This window comes from Rhinolophus ferrumequinum, chromosome 12 (assembly GCF_004115265.2).
Source record: "Rhinolophus ferrumequinum isolate MPI-CBG mRhiFer1 chromosome 12, mRhiFer1_v1.p, whole genome shotgun sequence".
Taxonomy (NCBI): domain Eukaryota; kingdom Metazoa; phylum Chordata; class Mammalia; order Chiroptera; family Rhinolophidae; genus Rhinolophus; species Rhinolophus ferrumequinum.
Window position 1 is genome coordinate 20,723,752 of NC_046295.1, and position 18,893 is coordinate 20,742,644.

Consider the following 18,893-nt stretch of genomic DNA (forward strand, 5'->3'; position numbering starts at 1 on the left):
TTATCTAATGAGGCCACCGAAGAGAAAGAGTTGGAGAAAGGAGAGCCTCTGAATTTGAATTTTAAATAATGTTGGCAGAGACCAGAGGAAAACAAGAATGTTTTAAATGTATATTTGATAAAGGGCATTTTAAAATGTAAAACTGTAACTAACAATGGCTATTATCTAACGAATGATAAACCAGTGAAATCACAGATGATTTAACTTTAAAAAGGTAAATATCACCTATTCCTTGTACAGGATTTTTGATAGGTCTATTTTGTGCTACATGTGTTCCGATTAGGATATACTGTATAGAACATCCATCTGTGGAAAGGCTTTTATTATAATTTTCACCTCAAATAAGGAATTTCCATGTGGTCTTTAGCTGTTCCTGGTTACTACATTATCATATTTTTAGAGTTCTCTTATATAAGTTTTCACTCTCTGAAAATCTCTTTATATCTAAATAAGCATTCCGAGAATAGCATTACTCTATTTTATAAAATGGAATTCCTGACTCTTTTCTCAAATTTTAGTGGCACTATTAAGAAGCACCTAAGGCTCTAATATTTGGGGAAGCATATATTTTCTTGGCAAGATGGGGTACAAAAATTAAATACTTACTTAGGATAAACATAAATAGCTCAAAATATAAACTCTCAAAGGAATTTTATTGTTAGTATTCCATATGTTCTCAGAGTTAATAAAACAGTACTGAAGGAAAAGAATTAATTTATTTCACACAGGTATATGTACAGGTACCCAATAAGACTTAAGTGATTTTGAATATTGTCTGAGAAAAGTAAATTAAAATTAATTACTTATTAATTTCTTAAATGATAGACTACAGTTTAAAACTTTTTAAAAAGATAAATAAATGTGTGTTTTACTTTGTTTGTTGATATTAACTTGTTTGTTGTGAGAAATAAAACAAAACCACAACCTGCAAAACGATGCTATGAATCACAAAACAGGTAAATGACATGATAGTCAACACAAACTATCTAAACTTAGATGTTTTGATACCAGCTCTTTTCAGAACATGTGTTCCAAGGTAAGAGTACAAGCTGATTTAATATTAACTCTTCATGGACTTATGTTCCAAACACAAGACTGCTAATTTACTAGATATCAAATCCTACCAGACTCTGCCTAGACCTCACTTACTAGGTTCTGTCCTAAAACAACCCTCTGATTTACCACAGCCCCCAAACTCTACCCATCCTTTCCAGAAATCCCTCCACCTGAGACACTACAGAGACTGTCAAGGTGCTGCTTCCCCTTGTTTACCAAGTTTAATAAAACCAGTTTATACAATCAACAAGTTTCCTTGGTGGCCATTGCATGGGAGTGCCCACTGTTGAACTGAGAGTTTAATCAATAATGTTTAAATAAAGTGTTTTCAGTTGCATATTACCTGTCATCCAAAAAGTCATTTGATTAGTCAATAGTACAGAAGAAATACTGAAGTAGAGTCAGTAAAGCAGAACATTGAGGAAATTGCTTAGAATGGTTTCAACTTCCTTTCAAAATTACCTTTACCTTCTTTATCTATAAATAAAAATGAACCAGCTACAGGGAATTTCAGAATCAGGCTGAATCACCTCTGTATTAAAGTAAGAAAGGTAATGTATAATTAAGAGACATCTTAGGAAGAACCAGAGATAATTTTCCGCATTTATCCAATTCCAAGAGAGTGTCAATTAGATTTTTAACTTGATGTTACAGCATCTTACTGCAGACATAAAACTCCTATTGTCTCTTACGAGTCCCTTCTGTTCAACAAAATGTGTTGAATCTTCCCATCTTTACTAAGATAAAGAAGGCGCAAAGGTAAAATTAGTAAAAAGTGCGTTAAAATATTAGGACTTATGGGTTTTCCTTGCTGTGACAAAAGCAGTAAACTTATTTAGATATATCATAGAGAATCACAGAGATCTCTACAATCATAGAGATGTTCCTGTTCAAAATTCACCTGTATATAATGGCTGCAAGAACACCTGTTACAGGTTTTATGAACTTTCACAACTGGAGAAATATCTCTGCAAATAACAATTTTTGTGAACACCTTTACTCACTTTTGTCACTACTGTCTTTCCTTCTACCCATATTATTGTAGGGGTGGGAAACTATATTTTGCTAAATTGAGAATGAGCTTAAAACCTGGAGTTCAGAGTTGGAAACTGAACTTGAATCTTTTTAATGTTTGAGTTTATTTGTACTTGGCAAAATGCAACTTCCTGCTTTAAGAAAAAGGACTTAAGACAACTTATAAAACAGGTTCAGAAAGCTTCTTGGACATCAAATAGCTCTTACAAAATAACATTTTGATGATTTAAGTGTAAATGAATTAGAAACATATGAATCAAATTTCCCTTGAAATACACATGTTTAAAAATGAAGAAAGGAGGGATTTGGCAAAAGTTTCTTTTGTTGAACCCAAAACATCTCAAGCATAGTTCAAGACACTCAATGAACTCCTGGTGCATCTGGGATCACCCAGCTGCAGGAATGAAAACTCAAGCAAAGTCATCATACACTCTTGTTCCACACGTATCATCATAATAACTACGACAGAATAACCCTTATTTGTACAGAGATTCATCATGTACAAAGTTTTCATCATGTACAAAGATTCATCATGTACAAAGTTTTTAATTATAATTTGGTCCATGAAATCACTACACTTCCTGATCTTCCTAAGAGTCAGATTTAGAAACTGATGTCCTCACTGCTTTGAAAAAATATTTATCATCTTCTCCTGGGCATCATCTTTGAAATATCAGCTTCTGGAGAGATGCTTTATGATACCATGTCATCAATTCTGACTGTGAGAGTGGTTTTCCTCAGGATATATCCTGAATGTAGAGTGTACTAAATATACACAATGTGAGATTTCTACTCTCATAAAACCTTAGTGGTAGGAATCATGAGTTTTCAATTGGGATATTTAAAAGAAAGAAGGAAACGAATTATTATTTATATACTTATGCACTGAAGTTGGCTCATAGGTGGTAATGAAGAAGACAAAAATCAGAGAAAAATCTAGTGGCATTTAAACCAAGAACCTGGCAAAAAACATGATATGGGAAGAATACACTGGACTAATGAACCCTGACTTCCAGCCTCTCAGATATCTGCAGAAACACCATGCAACAGGAGTAAAGCAAAAGAGAGCAAAATAATGCATTTCTTGGTGTTCTATTTCCAACTAACTATAATACGTCTGTGGATCAACAATTCTGTGTCAGACTACTGAGCTAGGACTTTCTCACTCTGAAAAGCTATATTTTATTTAAAATAGTCAGATGGGCCTATGAATTACTGTATTTAGCCATTTAACATAATATGATTTTTCTCTCCAATTTTTAAGCACTCCATCTTAACTGTGTCAGTTTTCTTTTTTAAAAACACAAAAAATAAAATCTGACCTTTTATATGCTCCCATTATAATTCATAAAGTCCGTGGAGTCCTGCCATATATGAATCCAATTCAAAACATTTTCTGGTTAATCAACTAGCCAGTGGGAAAGATAAGATGGATCCCAGATGTCCCCTGATGATGATAGGTGGATCAGATTACATTTTGGGACAAAAGAGGGTCAGGCTTCCCAGAGTTTACTCACTGGGTGAATTGTAAAAGATTATATCTCAGCAGCTAAGGTGGCAGCATCTGAAAGGCCTTTAAAATGGTTTTAAAAAAATATACAGAATATAAATTCAGGGTCAGGAGAAACATTACTTTTTCTTTATTATTTCTCTTTCTAAAGAGACGTTCTCCTTCCTGAGGGACATCCCTCTGCTTTACCTTTATCCTTAAATATTCAGTGGTTGTCTTTTTCTGCTAATTTTGCTGTTTTACTGAAATTATTATGAGTGCCTTGATATAAATGCATTATTCTGATTCTATGGCTTTATTTAAAGAGTCACTATTAGTACCTGATAGTATCAAGAAAACACTAGTTAGGTGAATGATAGTTAGGTGACCACATGTACTCTAGTAACTGAAGAGCTATCCTTCTCACTGCATTTCCCTGTCTTGAACTGTTCTTCTAAATTCTGTTCCTCCCCTCTATCCACCCTAATCACTCACCTTCCATAAAAGCGACTGTGCAAGAACACAAAATTAGAATTGTTTGGGAAAGCATCTATTCTATCCTCCAGCAATTTTGGATTGTTACTTTAGGATGTAAACATATATAGAAATTTATAAGCTACGTGGTCACCTTAGAAAATCTTATTAGTTTTAAGTATTACCCTCAAAAATATTAGGAACCTTCAATATATTGATGGTAAAGCAGGAAAAAATTACCATAAAAGTTCCTCTACAATAAATAGATGGAGGCTCTGGAAAATATACCCCCTAACGCTCTCAAATCACTTAGCACATTTAAATAGATGGTGGGCTGCCTCTTTTATATATTTTGGTATTTATTACTTGGGTTTCTGCTTCTTTTATTCAAAGTTAAAATGAAACCACTTAACAATAAATATTCACTGGTGTAATCCAACCTAATACTATATTTTGTTCTCAGAAAAATAATCAACGTTTCAGTTTCTATTTCCAACTTAGACCCTCTCTCCTGAACTTGATTCAGACTATACACAACTGTTTCTTCACCATCCAGTTGTCTAAGACGTCACAAACTCATCATGTCTAAACCTGAACCCCTGACCCTCCCCCCTCAATCTGTTTCCTCTGCAGCCTCCACCATCCCAGTCAATGCCAACTCCACCCATTTCAGGCCCCAAATCTTGAAGCAGTGGTCCTCACACTTAAGCATGCATCAGAATCACCTGGAGTGCTTGTTACAAAACACAAGGTTGCTGGGACCCCACCCTCCAGAGTTTTTGATTCAGTAAATCCAGGGTGAGGTCCAAGAATTTGCCTTTTTTAACAAGTTCCCCGATGATGCTGATATCGCTGGTTTGGTGACCACCCTGGGAGCCACTGCCTTAGAAAATGATCCTTGCCTCTCACATCCAATCCATCAGGAAAGGTTGACTCTGCATACAGAAGTCTGCAGAATCTGACCACCATCCAGTCACGTCTTGCCTGCATTATTACAGTAGCCTCCTCAAGGACCTTCCTTCTCCCACCCTTTTTCTCCCAGAGACTTCTGTCAACAAAGCAGCCAGTACAATCTCACTAGAGCATAGAGCAGATGATGCCACCTCTCTGTCACAACTCTGCAATGGCTCCCCACTTCACTCAGATTAAAAGTCCAAATCCTCATTTCAGATGGAAGGAAAGATCTGGCCCCGCCCCCTCCTGTTGTCTTCCTTACTTGGCTTCTTCACACTGGATTCCAGGCTACCTCTTGAACACTCCAGGAGCACACTTATTTGAGGATGCACGCATCATTTCTCCCTTCTGCTGGGAATTTTCTTTGTCCAGATTCCAGGTGGCTAATTACTTCACCTCCATCAAGTCTTTGCTCAAATATCACCTTTTCACGAGACCTACCTTGACTTCTCTATGTAAACCTGCAACACCCATTCCCACTGCTGATTCTTTCTTATCCTGTCCATTTTTCTTGTTTTCACCACACTTAATCATCTTCAAGTACATCATATAATTTACTTCTTATGCTTATTTTTTATTGTCTATCTCTTTCCACTAATGCATAAGCTCCAGGAGGACAGGGATCGTTGACTGCTTGGCTTTTGGTTATATACAAGTACTCAAAAACGTTTGTTTTTTGAAAATGAGTGATGAACGCAGTGAATAAATGATATAGAAGTCATGGTTTTCTGGATGGTGGTCAGATTCTGCAGACTTCTGTATGCAGAGTCAACCTTTCCTGACGGATTGGATGTGAGAGGCAAGGATCATTTTCTAAGGCAGTGGCTCCCAGGGTGGTCACCAAACCAGCGATATCAGCATCATCGGGGAACTTGTTAAAAAAGGCAAATTCTTGGACCTCACCCTGGATTTACTGAATCAAAAACTCTGGAGGGTGGGGCCCCAGCAACCCCAATCCTGTTTCCTTGAATCTTGCAGGAAATCTAAATCTTGATGGCTTTCCAGTCGAGAAATCTTAGAAAATCTTGAAATAGCTATTTTTTTTCCTTTTATAAAATATAGATTTACAAGAATACTTTGCATTTCAGACACCAGGAAAATTGAGTGGGAATTCTTGCCTATTTTCTGAATAGGCAGATTGATATTTCCTCCTCCATGTAAACATATTTAATAGGGCAATATTAAGAAACATAAAATGTGCTGAAATAATTTATTATTCACTAAATAGCTAGACTTATGTAACTTTTATATAATACTCAGTGCATGCATGCACTATAAAAGTGCTCATGTTAAGGTATCAAGCTTTCTCCCCCCAATGTTGGCCACCTTCTTGTACTAACATCAACATTATCATTGAAAGCCTTTATTTGTGCAAGACTGCTAGCTGCTATGTCAAATGAAATTAAACAGAGATAGTCCCTGCCCTGTCTAGACAGTCTGTATGTAGACAACTCTATTATATTTCAAGAACATAATATTTAAATCTCTAACACGTCACCATGAGTGCACAGCACAGGAAGTGGGGCTGATTTCGGAGGGCGGAAGGTAAGGCCTTGTTGGCTCATTCGTCCTCCTTTTTGAAAATGCCAACAGCCTTCCTTGGAACACTGCATTTTCATGTATACATACAAGATATATTCAAGAGTCCTTGTTTTTGTTTTCTTTTCCCTGGTATAAAAGATTTATGGATTTTCTTTATTTTCCTTTCGAACTGTCAATACTTTGGGAAAATAACTTATTTAAGGGAAATAAGTAAGTGCCCACGAAAACAAATCATTAACCATTTTAACACCTGACTATGGTTCAGGTTGACGCTCAACCAAATAACATCGTTACGGATTGATCCTGTGAAATAACATGGAATTCGGCAGCTTATTTAAGCATTGGGTGTACCTTGCTCTCTGTACCTAAGTGAGCACCGCTTACAGGTATGTTACACCGCTCTAAACCAGTCCATGGGCTTATTCAGGTCCAGACATAAGAGATTCAAAATGTATGATAAATCATTAACCCCACCCTCGTAACTCGATAAGCCCGTTATCTGAAAACAAATGCTTTTCCGGGCTAGTTTTTAATGTCTCCAGGCATCTTAAGAGCTGATCTAAGTAAAAACACTTAGTTTTAAAAGTTCATTTTTTTTTCCTATGGGTAGCTTTTATTTCAGTGCTTTTAGTTTTTCTCCTTTGAACAGCGTAGACTTTTGGAATCCAATTCCCCAGAGGTATTTGTAGGACTGGTTGTAGTTTGTCATGTTAGACTCTTAAATTCTCTCAATTTTGAAAATATTCATTCCTTGAGGTCTTTTATTATTTTTAGTCTGATTCTTTGAATTAGCTCCAGTTTAGCAATATCTTTTCTTAAATCAGCACTTCTGACTTTTCACTGTTTTTTAATTCTACTCTAAAATAAATATTCTTTCCTCACCCCGAAATTAGCATATTTGAAGTGGTAATCTGTAGTCCTTTTTGGAGCACAGCGTACAATTTCATTTTATAAGCACACAATTATACAGTTTTTTGTTTTCATACTGCATTTACCAAAATATTTGTGGTGGAGAATCAGGTTAGAGGAAGGACTAGTATAAGGGAAACATTTTAGCATGTAAATACTTACACTGTTACTACTTCTTAGGTCTGTTGCATAACAAGTTCATTATGTTTCTATTTATAAGTGGGAAAGGGTAATGAAGCTTGCTATATTACAAAGGAGCAAATTTGGAGACTGAAGTTGTCTCCTGGAACATGTGGTCCTTATGCCAATCAACAAAAAGAAAAACACCAAAAACCGGAAAAAGACACTGTCAAGAGCAATTCAAAGATAAATATCATGTCACGTAATTGAGAGAAGACCCCAGCATTGTCTCTTCACTTTCTCTCCCTGCCAGTCTATAAACAACCACCTAAAATTGTCTGCAGGCTTCACTTCTTTCTGGCTATCCCTCAATCCTGACAGCTGCCTGTGATCCTGGCGCTCTATCTAATTAATGCTTCTTTTTGGAGGCATATAACACAGTCCCATGAATGAATTGAAACGCATCTGGGTACTCTTTTAGTAAGATCTTTGTAGCACACAATTTAAGATTCACCTGAGTTAGTTCCTACAAGACAGAAGTCAGGCTTCTATTTGAATTATTATCCAGTCAGTTCACTGCAGAATGAAACTAGGACTGAAGGTACTCTCCCCTGGGAGAGGGACCCAGGTCTGCGGATAAAGGAGAACAACATCTATCTATTCTCCAGTCAATGGAATGGAATAGTCTCCTCTCAGCCGGATTCCTTTCTGGATGGGAGACTGTAGCCCTGATCACGAACGCAAGTCATCCTGGCAAGAGACACGATGCTCTTTTGGGTCACATTTTCCAAAGAGAGAAAACAAGAAACAAGATGTTCCCAGACTGCCCACGGTACCAGTGAAGATTAGCTGGGTCTTTCCTTATAGATTGGAATGAAGGGAAAGAGGTAGGGTTACTGTAGATAAAATGATTGAGAGATGAATGACCCTCTCTCCTCCCTGCCTCGTCTCTTTCCAACTTCGAGAGCAGAATTCCTGCTCTGACACCCACGTTCTTGGTGAATGCTACATACACTGATCCTGTAAAAGAAGTATCCTCTGAAAGCTTCATCATGGGAATGGTGCCACACCAAACATTAGAACTCATGCTTGATAAATTAGAGGGTACTTATGGTAACACCAGGAGAACAGTTGAAAGCCAGATTATTTTAGAAAAATCTGATAGCCATGGAACGAGAACAAAGCAGCAAGGAAAACAAAGAAGCAGTGAAGGGAGTTTCTTCTTTAGTGGGGTCAGGCAGTAGACCTGGATGGAAGGGAAACCTGTCACAGGCATATTGCAGGGAAGAGTAAAAGACTCCCTTCCACAACCAGTATCCTTTCACTCAGGACACTCCGGTCGAGTAGGACCTCGAAATCATTTGCTCTTTTCCCAATTCCCTTTCTAAATTTCCCTCTGTTTCCCCTTTCTCCCTTTCTAGGGGCCTGGGACCTACATGATGTCCCTAATCATACCTCTGCTTTCTCTTCCCACATTCTTAACCTCCTCTTTCCCCTGTGTAAGACTGCAAATCCATCACTGTTCTTTTAATGCTTCTCTTACCAAATTTTCAATTTGCAGCCATAAATTGGACTGCTGGGTACTACTTTCCAAATACAGTGAGAGGAGCCAACTCCTAAAAATCAAACAAAAGAATTCTCTAGGGCCTCAATATTCATCCTGACCTAAAGGTGGCTGGCATTGTCATATGGCGGCTCTGTGGACTAATGGGATATGAGTTAATATAAGTATAATGTTCAGATCAGTACTGGCACATAGTAAACACTCAATAAATGTAAGGTATTACTATGATTACGAGTACCACAGAGGGGTTAGTTGTTACATGAGTTACACAGCTTTTGGGGGGCTTCAGAGGAACCTGAGACTGTACTTTTTTCATCTAGTTTTGTCTCCATTTGCCTTGCTGCCTTTAGAACTACTTTAGTTAGTTGTTTGAACATAATTTTAATTAAAGTGACTTATATGAATGTCTTAACATATGAGTTTAATCAAACAGTATAATGCGCCAAATTTACTGGGTTATAAGTTCAATGGATGACAACACTCAACTTTGTTCATATGTGCTCATACTTCTTAGTTTGTTGATCTTGGACCATGGGCATATTTTAAGAAACCAAAAGAGAATTAGAGAAATATATTTTTCTGACCCTAAAACCCAGTGTTTTCAGGTCATCCTTTGAAACTTAAAGCATGGCCTCTGAGCACTAGCTTCACCCTGAAGAGAACTTTGCTCCAAAGTTGATTTTCCTTTCTCCTTCCTATAAAACTTCCATTTCCTCCAGTGGGCTGCACTAGGTAAGAGGAACGAGGAAAGCAAATGGATCCAACTTATCTAGAACAAGATCTGAATGACTAACAACGCTTTCTATCTAATCTCTCCCAACAGCTGTTAATTCCATGTGTTCAAAACATGGAGACACTTGCCAAACACTAGGCTACAGTGAAAAAACGGATACACTCCCTGCCTTCACGATGCTTACGATTTAAAGGGGGGAGATACATAGTGAGGCCATAAATCAAGTTTTTATTGTACAAGGATTACAAGAAGAGAGGCAAACAATTCAAAATTGGAGGACAATTTTTGGACAGAGGCAACCTCCCTTGTATTTTGCCTCCTTTGAAGGCTGAATCTGGACAAAGAGGTGTAGGAAAAGGGCTGCCAAAATCTTTTCTCCCCGAGTGTCATCAGCGTCACTTAGAACCATCTAAGACTGTTTTCTCTGTTCTCTATAATGTGGCCATGCAACAAATATCTCAGCAGTTTTCTACAGGGAGCTGACCTAGCTTTGTCTGTCCTATAGGCTCAGTTCTCCCTACTTCTCCCAACACACCACATTTTACATCAGAACATTTTCCATTTCCTTAACGCTTTGCTCCTCTGGTATCACTTCCTGGTCTCATTCTCAGACAACTCCCTGTCCTCAGCCTATGGAGGCAACTCACTCCAAGATGCTGTCGTGCCCAGTACATACCTCCATTTTTGGACTCACCATGCTGTATTGTATTGTTAGTTTTTCTGTTTCCTCAAAAACATGGAAAACATGAAAGACTGTGTCATTGAAGGGCTTAGTACAAGCCTGGCACAAAATTGATGCTAACAAAATATCTGTCCAGGATTAAATTAAGGGACTTCCATATGCAAGAATATGTAGGACTGGATACTTTGAAAAAGCTTCCCACTACAGAATACCTAAAAATACTACATTGAAGTAAAAATAAATTTTTTTTAAAAAAATTGTTACATGCACAGCTGAGCTGGCAAGAAAGTTTCTTCACAGACAGAAACAATGAGAAAGCATGAATCCAGAAAGGAAATTGATGGATATCGTAAGGGGATCTGCTGGTTTCTCTTGGTGTGGAGCTTTCCATTTTAACAGCTTATAAGGCCGGGGAACAAGGGATAAAGTCTATGAAATGCAAGTTGTGGAAGAGGATTAAGATGCCCTCAAAATGCTCAGACTCTAAGGCAAAACCCTCAGAGAAAGAGTAAATCAGGAAGATGGAAAAACAAACAAACTTAACTCCTAGAAAAGGCCAACAAAAGGCAGTAAAAAGATCGGTGGTTTCTGGGGATGGAGAAGGGTGGGATGACTAGGTGAAGCACAGAGGGTTTTTAGAGCAGTGGAACTATCATATTCTGGATGATACCATGATGGAGGACATATGTCATTATACATTTGTTCAAACCCCCAAAATACACAACACCCACAGTGAAGCCTAATGTAAACTTTAGGTGATAATGATGTGTCAACGTAGGTTCGCTGATTATAATAAATGTACCACTCTGGTGGGGGATGTCAGGTGTAGGGGAGCCTGGGCATGTGCGCACAAGGGTATATGAGAAATCTCTGTACTTTCTACTTAATTTTGCTGTGAGTCTAAAGCTGCTATAAAAATAAATTTAATTTAAAAAATGAAATGGGATGATATCAATAAAATAAAACATACTCTGCTTCTTAGAGAGAAACACTACGGGATGCGCCTGTTTCCTGTTGGCGCTGGGTAAAGGATGGGAACAGATATCTCCTTCAGAATTCTTAACAGGGCTCATGAGAGTTTGGGACAAGTCACACAATGTGGACAGTGGAAAATCTCATTTAAAATGGTCATGATTAGTACTGATCACCACTCCATCCCAACATCATCTCCCTCAAAAATAAATGTAAATTCTCCTAGAAAGTACATATATTAACCCAGGCTACCAGCAACTCTTTCTTAAATTCCAACCATCATAAAAGTACCTAGAAATATCACAAAGGATATGAAGACATAAGGTAGCATAAAAAAAGAGACATCAGAAACAAGAAAATCAGACCTACATAAAATTCATTATAGGGAAATTATCAGACACAAAATACAAACTGAGAAAATTAATGTGTTTAAGGAAATTTTTCAAAAGAATGTTGGAAGTGTAATAAAAGAACAAAGATAACCATGTGTATTTTTAAAAGAACTAAACAGAACTGAGGTAAATGAAAAATATAAACATCTTTAGAAACTCAGTAGGTGGAAAAGAAAGCATATTAGAAAAAGTGGAGAGACAAATTATTAAATGGGAGAAAGAGTTGAAGAAATTATATAAAACGTAGCACAGAGAGAGAAAGATAATAGAAAATACAAACAACAGAATAAGAAATATGAATTATAGTGTACAATAAATTTCCAAAAATAATTAAAAACCCAAATCCCCAGAGTCAGAGAATCAAATGAAAATCAAACACGATAAATAAGTGATCTGTTCCTACAGAGATCATAGCTAATTACAGAATGCCAATGATAAAGAGAAAATCATAAAGAGAAAGACAAAGAACAATCAGAATGGCTGCTGACTTCTCAAAAGCAACAATAGAAATTGGAAGTCAGTGGACAATTATCTCCAAAGTGTTGAGAGAAGGTAAATGTCTTCCTAAAAGTTAGTTTTTTTCACAGTAAAACTAAGTTTTAAGAGAACTACATACAAATATTTTATAAAAGAAAACAAACAACCTAGAGTACTTATTTCCATTGAATCATCACTGAAAGAACTTCGAAAAGATATGCCAGACAGAGGACAAAACAAACAAACAAACAAACAAGTACCTTGAAGATCTATGATTTAAGAAAGAATATGGATCAAAGAAAATGGAATATTTTCAGGTATATCTAAATAAACAATGACGATATAGAGTATCTAATCTGCAAGATTAATAAATATGAGCTGACCATATAAAACATTGACTATATAAAATATCTAATTTGTGGGTTTAATAAAAATTGAGGTAAAAAACTTGACAACAAAAGCATATGTCTGAAGGAGGGTAATCAGAATTAAAATGTTCTAAGAGGCTTGAATTGTTTGATAGGCAAGGATAGATACCACTTTAACTTTAGTTTTTAAGTATATGTATTAAAATAGAAAGTAATCACTAAAATAATAGAAGTAGATGTGTAACTTAAAAACCAGTAGAGGGAAAAGTACAATAAGAAAAAAAGAGTCTCCATATTTCAAAGAAAGGAAGAAAGGCCAAAAGAAACACTGGGACAGCAGGACAAATAGAGATTACAAAATAAGATGTTAGAAATAAATCTAGTTTATCATTAATTACAGTGAATGCAAACAGGTTGAAGAAAGCAGATTATCAGACTGCAATTACAAAACATATTTGTATTAGGTACTCATATACTTAAAGATAGAAAAAGGTGAAAATAAAAGAACAGAAAACGATATATGAGAGAAATGTAACCAAATGAAAGGTGGATTTGCTAAATTAATAGCAGAGAAAACAGATTTTAAAACAAAAGCTACTGATAAAGATGGTCACTATATTATGAAAAAGGTTAAATTCTCCAGGAAGGCAAAACTATTTTAAAATGCATGCTATCCAATAAGACAGGTTCAAATAGTTCAAACAAACCACAGGTGATACTGGCAAATTAACCAAAAAAGTATGATATTTTTCAATCCTTTTCTCAAACAGGTTAATATGATATTTTTCAATCCTTTTCTCAAGCAGGTTAAAAAAATAATTGAAGAAGTAGGAGATTTGAAAAACACATTTTAAATGCGTGATATACCTGTCAGGCTCTCTTGAAGAACATATTAGGATATTAGGTCATAAAGCAAGTGTAAACAAACTTCAAAGAAATAAAATAAAAAGATCATTTTTAAGAAATCACTATGTAATTGTTAGAGATTAACAAAGAAAGATCATTTTAAAACTGCCATATATATCAATGTTAATAAACAGACGTAAATAATTTATCACTTGAAGAAATCATAATGGAAATTTTAGAATACCTAGAAATGATAACAAAAATTCTCTTTATTACACTGTGGGAGGCAAACAAAGCTGTACTTCGTTGAACATTCACATGTGTAAACAAAAATGGCTGCAACTTAATACTCTAAGCATCAAATTTGAGGGATTAGAAAATAATACAATAAAATTCAAAGAAAGTAGATGAAAGAAAACGATACGAAGATCAATGAAACAGAAAATACAGAAAACAGACTTGACAAAGTTAAAGGTTGGTTATTTGAAAAATAAACTTCCTACAAATTTTACTGAATGATAATATTAAGAAAAAAGAAATCCCAAATAAACACTATTGGTAATGCAAAAGGAGAGACAACTGCAGATTATAGCCAGAGTTGAAAAGATAGTAACAGAAAAGTATGACCAGCTTTAAGCGAATACAGTTGCAAACAGTCTTAGAAAAAAAAAACTAGTCAAGAGAAGATAAAAAATTATTCAAGAAACATAAGTAACAATTAAAATAAATACTGAATTTACTATGTACCAGGCACTGTCCTACATAGTTTACATATATCAACTAATTTAATCCCCACAACAATCCTATGTTGTTCCATTTTACAGGTGAGAAAACTGAGGCACAGTTAGGTTAAATGACTTTCACACACCTAGTAAGTCAAAGTTGAGGTTGAACCTAGATAGTTTGGGTCCAAAGTTCATTCTCTTGTCCAGTATGCTATACTTTGTACATACAGCCTTTAAAGAAATACAATCAGCAATTAAAAAATCTATCCATAAAGAAAAAAAAAACACCTTTCTCATGATTTTACAAGCAAAGTCCACTAAACAACCCCAGTCTAAAATAAACTCTTCCAAATACTAGAAAAAGAGAAAACACTTTCCAATTTCTTCTATCAAAACCAGATAAGCTATGCATGATGTCAGAGGGGTAGTAGATTGGGGGAGGGGGTGGGCGGTTATCACTTTGTGAGGGGTGTAAATGTCTAACCATTACGTTGCTTTGTACACCTGAAACTAATAAAGAAAAAAAAACAGATAAGGATTGGATAAGAAAGGAAATTACTCATCAATATAGATGCAAAAGTTCTAAACAAAATATTAGCAAACCAAAACCAGATGTATGCAAAAAATATAATATGCATGATCAAACTGGGTATATTCTAGGAGTGCCCCTACAAGATTAGACAAAAATTAAAAAGTCATGTAAGATCAAGCACTGGGAAGGATATGGAGCAAAGAGAACAGGTATAATTCTGGTGGAAGTGTGAATTAAAGCAATCACTGGAGAAAACTTTGACATTATCACCACCTTGTTTTGTATTTTCTGTTTACCATGCTATTTCTTTGATTCTTTTTTCTCTAACATAATAAATTGACAGGATTCTCTTTACTTTCCAGTATTTTTGATGCTAGTTTGAAAACGATAGATTGTATTATTATTCTTTTAATGGATACTTAAAATTATTTTTAATACATCTCAACTTGAATTTTCTAAAAATTTAAATTTATTGTGTGTTTCTATCCTCTTTCCAGCTATAACAAGGGTCTTAATACATACAAAACACTGAAATGCTGTTAATACACATACATTAAATAAAAACATAGGTAATGGTCAACCGTTGGTTCACTGACTCTTGGTTTTCTATAGTTGCCTTAACAAATTACCATAAACTTGGATGCTTAAAACACAAACTGATTATCTCACAATTCTGATTATCGCAGGTACAATGTGGTTACAGTAGGTCCTTTGCTTAGTTTCTTTCACAAGGCCAAAATTAAGGAATTGGAAGGGCTAGGTTTCTTTCTGGAGCTGGGAGATGAACCTACTTCCAAGTTCATTTGGGTTGTTGGTCAAACACAGTTCTTTGGGGAGACCCCTCTGGTCCTCACCCATGGCCCCTTCCATCTCAAAGCCAGGCATAGTGTGTGAAAGTCTTCCTGTGCTCAGTAATAGTGCGTGAAAGTCTTCCTGTGTTCAGAGTCTAACTTCATTTGCGACATCTTTGCGGCCTCCAGCTGCAGAAAGTTCTCTGCTTTTAAGGCATTAATAGATTAGGTTAGAGCCACCTCCGTAACCAAGGCTATTCTTTCTGTCTTAAGGTCTATAACCTAATAGTTTTGTGATTATGTCCACCTGGTTCGCACAGCTCCCAGTTCAGAATTACATTACTATACTGGAATTTGGGGTTTTAATTGCAAGTGTTGCAGAGCTGAAGTGTACTTCGGTAGTTTCAGTTCATAATGCACTGTCTATGTCCACCAGCCTCTCTAGACCCACTGTTTCAGATGACGTTCTTATCCCAGGCAAAGGTCATTATTAGAACAACAACAATAAAACTTCAGCTTCTCTCCTCAGAGAGAGCCCCACCCAAGCTCCTGACATGGAGTTCTCTACCTGGCTTAGGTGTCCCTTCTCCTGTAAAAATAAGTTCAGCCCTGATTACCCTACAGAAGTTGAGCTGCTGCTAATCTTTGCTTATTTCCAGCATGGAGCCCAAAAGCCTGTGCTACCAGCATTGCTCACCATCATACATTTATGCTCCATTTTATTGTTCATGGGCAATTTAATTTCCCTTTTGAACTTGGCTATGGTATTGGTTTTTATCATTTCATATTTTATCTCATGTTGCTGACTGTTTGGAAACAGAGGGAATCACAGACTGATTAGAAGTCATCTTACCTCTTTGTTAGACTTTTCTTTCACAACTTAACTTACTCTGCATTGGATTAGAAATGTCTGTATTTTTCTTCTTTCTTGTCTTCCTGCCTCCAATTTTAAAACATTTGAGAGCAGAAACTGTCTTAAACAAATCTTCTCATTTTCATTTGCCCTGAGCACAATGCCTGGCACATGATCAATAACTATCTGTTGAATTAAATTAAACAGTAGGAGGGAAGTACGTGTCAGCTATTATAAGAAACAACCTCCTGGCAATCAGCATTGGACCAAAAATAATCTTCCCTAGAAATAACAATCAGGCAGAAACTAGAAGCTCTCTTAGGAGGGCTAAGACAAAAGCAAGGGTCTTTAAACTCTTTTTTTGTTGTTGTTGCAGAAGTATTTCCCTTCCAAATTTCATCCACACTTATGTGGATGTTAAGCAATAAAGCAGGTGAAAAGCAGAGCTATTCTGGATGAAATAGGGTTGGTATGGTAGAAACCTGGCTGCTTAGCCTTCATCACCCAGCAGCAACGTCAAGCTTATTACACAGAAAGTCGCTGGAAAACTGTCCCTCAAACTATAGTCCTACAAGGATTGAGGGGCCTAAATTACTTTTAATATCTATAACAATTTTTAAAAGTTTTTTTTTTAGTTTCAGGTGTACAAAACAACATAATGATTAGACATTTATAACCCTTCCCCAATCTACTACCCCTCTGACATCGTATATAGCTGTTACTATACCATTGACTATATTTCCTGTGCTATACTTTACATCTCATGACCATACATACCGGGAGTGCTAAAAAAATGTATACAAGTGGACACTTTGGTGGACACTTTGGTCAAAGTTGCTCAAGCAGTAGTAGTTCACCGTAATCAGAAGGTATGGACGCTGATGGTAACCACTTTGAGCACCTCTTGTAATTGCAGAAGTCAAACGTGACTTGTATTCATCTTTTGTTATCAGTATATATTGAGTATTACAATTTTAATATAGTTTTCCTTTCTTAAAATGTGTATACATTTTTTTGGCACCATATATTATTACTATTATTACTATATATAATGTATACTATATATAATATTATATGTATAATGTATATATAATAAATACAAAATGTCGGACAATTAAGTTCGTGAACTTTCCATTGTGTAAATGCATGATGAAAAGTTCATGAACTTAATTGTCCTACCCTTGTGTGTGTGTGTGTGTGTGTGTGTGTGTAAAATTATAGTCGGCAATTCAAAGTAAATAATTACCAACAACAGTTTAAAGGAAGAAAAAGAATTTAAAAGTTATAAATTACACTTTATGAAATGTAGTGATATATCATTTAAAAAACTGCTGTTCGGGAAAGGAAGGAGTTTTGTAATGGATGTATTGCTTGGGAAAAGTATGATGGTACATTATGTAATACTGGTGTTGAATGAGTTTTGAAGCATATTTGCTCAATCAAGATTCAAAGGAAAAGAAGCCTAAATAATGCCTCTACCCTTCTTTTTTGTGATGACCACATTTCACTCAAAACTCTAAACTAAATTTGAAACTCATTAAACTAAATGTACTCTAAGAGACGTGAGCAGCGTCTTCTGCTCATGGTAAAATTATAAAGAAAAATATAGCCAAACCTCAAAGATAACCTCTTTAAATTTTACAATTTCCTCTTAAAAGGAAGAGAATGCTTAAAATGCAAAGAAAAACACATAAAGGACAAGATTCCTAGAAGTACAATATAGTACAGAAGTGAGCTAAGTAATTAAATAATGGCCAGAGCTCACAGGAATCAGTGCAAAGGTCTGGGAGTGTCCGCTCTTAGGAGGAAACATAAGAATTTATGTGGCTTGATTGAGTTTCAACACATCTTGGAGTTCATTGGAAGATTTGATGTTGCGTATCATTTCTAGTCTCATGGAAATGAGGCTGAGCATGGACAAGTATTTGCACGTTAACAATCTAGGAATGGTAGCTTGTTTGGTTTTCATTCCAAGAGGCACCCTGCCAAGGGAAGAAGAACTGCAGTAGTAATGTTTTTCGAAGTCACTGTCAGATCCCTGTTTCAAGCTTCTATCTGGGTCAACAGGGGCCAGCATACATCTTATGCATTTCAGTCATTGGACTTGGGAAAGTAGCTTTTGAGAATGATTGACTCCATAAATTTATATCCTGGTAATAGGTGGAGAAGCTCAAAGGGGAGGGAATTTGGGATGTTTTTAGCAAGGATTCTTGGATTTGCCTTTTCTGTGGCATTTAATTAGCACAATTAAAATTCTTAGCAGTTCATGTACTTTTAGCCTTGAAGAATTATAACTGCTACAGTAAACTTCTTTGAATATCTGTCTTCTTTAAAAACAAGCATATGTTGTAAATATGCTTGAGCCTTAAACTTTTTATA

General features: G+C 35.9%; 1 protein-coding gene across 3 annotated transcripts in view; it reads right to left on the bottom strand.

Moving 5' to 3' along the window:
- ADAMTSL1 (ADAMTS like 1) overlaps positions 1-18,893 on the bottom strand; it is an 887,009-nt gene that overhangs the window by 286,815 nt on the left and 581,301 nt on the right. The window lies entirely within an intron of this gene.